This window comes from Poromitra crassiceps (assembly GCF_964638095.1).
Source record: "Poromitra crassiceps genome assembly, chromosome: 8".
Taxonomy (NCBI): domain Eukaryota; kingdom Metazoa; phylum Chordata; class Actinopteri; order Beryciformes; family Melamphaidae; genus Poromitra; species Poromitra crassiceps.
The window spans coordinates 50,921,042-50,924,356 of NC_139629.1; the positions used below are offsets into that span (position 1 = coordinate 50,921,042).

General features: G+C 40.9%; 1 pseudogene across 1 annotated transcript; it reads right to left on the reverse strand.

Moving 5' to 3' along the window:
• Nucleotides 1-350: 350 nt before the first annotated feature.
• Nucleotides 351-3,013, reverse strand: LOC310780788 (ankyrin repeat and SOCS box protein 12 pseudogene; annotated as a pseudogene). The gene is made up of 3 exons: nucleotides 2,969-3,013; nucleotides 1,264-1,797; nucleotides 351-517 (listed from the first exon to the last, which is right to left on the reverse strand). The product of its transcript is annotated as an ankyrin repeat and SOCS box protein 12 pseudogene (transcript).
• Nucleotides 3,014-3,315: the final 302 nt, after the last annotated feature.

The following is a 3,315-nucleotide window of genomic DNA, read 5'->3' on the forward strand; positions in this document are numbered from 1 at the left end:
GCATCTACAGCCTATATATTCAAACTCAAGTTTATTTAAGTAATAAATACATCTACATCTATTCACAAACTTCAATCTTCACACAGAAATAGTAAAAACAAGAATTTACATCACTGGACAATTCAGTTCAGTGACTTCCAAAGGCACCAGAGAGCAATTAATTTACAACACAACAATATAACAATATTCTCATGTAGCCTACGTGTTGAGATGTGTTGTGTGGGTGTCACCATCTTCCGTTTCGTCATATTTCACCAAATCATGGAGGAAATATAGGCTACAATACACAACAATCCAGTCTTGAATGTATAATAATAATAATAATGGGGAAATAAAGTCACTGGCCACATCTATCCATGGATAACATGAACATATGGGAGTTCAGTGGTGACATGCTTTGTGTAGTTCCTCAGGATCTGAGGAATGTCCAAGCTGTCGATGGCAGGGTCTTTGTTGGCAAAGGGAAGGTAACTTCGAATTGCTAGCCGTGTCTGTGACATCAGTGTTTTGGGGCAAACTGATATAAAAACAGAAATAATACAAAGTTGGTTAACATTTGCATTTTGAGAAATATCTTTACAATACCTAATGAGCTAGGCTACATATTTGACAAAAATGCAAAGATTTGGGGAACACTTTCTTTGAAGGCAAGGGGTGTGCATAAAACTGACATGACACTGTCATAACCATAACATGACATGACACCTGTCATGGACATGAGGGAGGCTTTATGAATGTTTATGACTGTTTCATTAAGTGTCACTCTGTAAATTATGTCATAATGTAAAGTTGACCTTGTTTGAGATGTCTTTGTTATGACAACTTTATATTAACCAAGACAACATAACCTGTCAATGTCTTCGTTATGACAACTTGACCTTAACCAAGACAACATAACCTGTCATAAACACGACATAGCAGGCATTAAGTGATTAAGTGCAATCACACTGTCAAATTAATTTATAACAGTGTCATTCATATTTTCCTTGACCTAAACTACAGTGGTACAATTTGACCTCTTCATTAAGATGCCATTAAGTGTAATTACATCTGTCTTGGATAATGTCAAGTTGTCATAACAAAGAAATTGACAGGTTATGTTGTCTTTAATGTTAAGTTATCATAACGAAGACATCTCAAACAGCCTCCTTCGTGTTCATGACAGGTGTCATGTCATGGTTATGACAGGGTTATCTCCGTCTTATGCACACCCCTTCAAAGAAAGTGTTACCCAAATGGGTCCTTTGTGTCTCATGGTCTCACCTCTCTCCTTGAGGAGCAGAACCACAGCTTCATTCTGCTTTGTCGTGTTGTCGATGATCAGCGTGGGCAGATACACATCGGCCCCAAAGTCTATGAGGAGCTGGATGTATTCCACCCAGCAGCCGTAACGGAGACACATCTCCAGCACTGTCTTGGGCTGCTTGATCCTAGCCAGCATCTTCTCCTGTGTGCAGTTGTAGTTGGGGTTGGCTCCGTGGAGAAGCAGCAGTTTAAAGCAGCCCAGGTGTCCGTACACTGCAGAGATGTACAGATGCCCCCTGCAGGCTGTGTGGCATTGGAGGCCCACTCTGGCACTTTGGGCCGGACGTCCACCTCGGCTCCGAACCGCAGCAGCTCTCGGAGCACGTCCACGTCCCCCTCCCGCGCCGCCGTCAGCACCGGTGAGCAGTTGTTGTTGTATTGGCTGCCGTTTGGGTCGGCTCCGGCCTTCAGCAGAGCCGCCACACAGTCCAGGTGTTTCCCATTGATCGCCATGAACAGAGGGGTCTGAGCCTTCACATCCAGGCTGTCTATCTGGACCAAACACAACAACACACAGAAACACACGTTTCAGCACTTTGCTCTTACATGATCATTCAATGGTCAACAGAAAGACACTAGTGTGTAGGCAGCAGGAACGGGAGGGAGCTATTACAACTCTGCAGAAGCCTCAGTCTGTACATTGTCAACAGTGCATTCACAGTCAAGCCCCAAACCCCCTTCTCAGACCACAACCAAATCACCCTCTTCCTCAAACAGAACAATATGACACACACAAAACCTAGCAAACTATTCAACATACCCAGAACATATAGATGGACCCCGGACAGCACTGAGCAATACCAAGAGGCAAGCAATAGTCAAGAAATCCAATTAATACTAGAAGGGTTTATGGAATACCCATACCCTCCCACTACTGAAGGCATAGGTGAGGCTATCCGAAGTATAAATTATATCTTCAAGAAAACAGCAAATAAAGCTAAATTGAAACCACATGTAAACAAACAAAAAAGAACAAAAAATAATCACTGGTTTGACAAAGACTGTCAAAATACAAAATACTACAAACGAGGATATACGCCTTCAGTATTGTGAAGCACTTAAGATATATAAAAATACAATTAGATCCAAAAAGATAAACCACACTCAGAAACAATTATGCCTACTTGAAGAGAGTATAGAATCTAACTCCTTCTGGGACCAGTGGAACTCTGTGTGTCAATCTGAGCCTGAGGAGCTGGTCATACAGGATGGAGATATATGGACTGAACATTTTCAGACCTTATGCTGACCAACTACACCAGGAACTGACTTAGAAACAAAACAAATACTTGAAAAACTACAAAATATGGAATTGATAATCAAAGACAACCAAAACCCCCTAGATTTCCCCATTACTATGAACGATTTGAAAACAAAATTGAAGACCCTCAAAAGCAAAAAAGCATGTGGGCCTGATGGAATACTGAACGAAATGCTGAAATATAGCACAGACAAATTCCAATTGGCTATTCTAAAATTATTCAATCTAATCCTGAGTGTGGGATATTTTCCAGACAGTTGGAATAATGGTCTTATTACACCAATATTTAAAAATGGTGATACATTTGACTCTCAGAATTACAGAGGGATATGTGTCACCAGTTGTATGGGCAAGGTGCTCTGCAGCATCATCAACTCCCGTATAGTTGAATTCCTCACTGACCACAATGTCCTGCATCAAAGTCAGATTGGATTCCTGCCTAACCATTGCACATCTGTCCATATCTTTACCCTCACACCTCTCATCAACACACACGTGCACCAAAGAAAAAATAAAATTTACTCATGTTTTGTAGACTTTAAAAAGGCCTTTGACTGTATTTGGCACGAAGGACTCTTTTATCGATTATTAGAGATTGGCATAGGGGCTAAAACCTATGACTTAATCAAAACAATGTATTTAAATAACAGATGTGCAATTAAAATTGGAAATAAAAGAACCAACTATTTCAAACAGCACTGTGGGGTGAAACAGGGCTGCAACATGAGCCCAACCCTGTTGAGTTATTA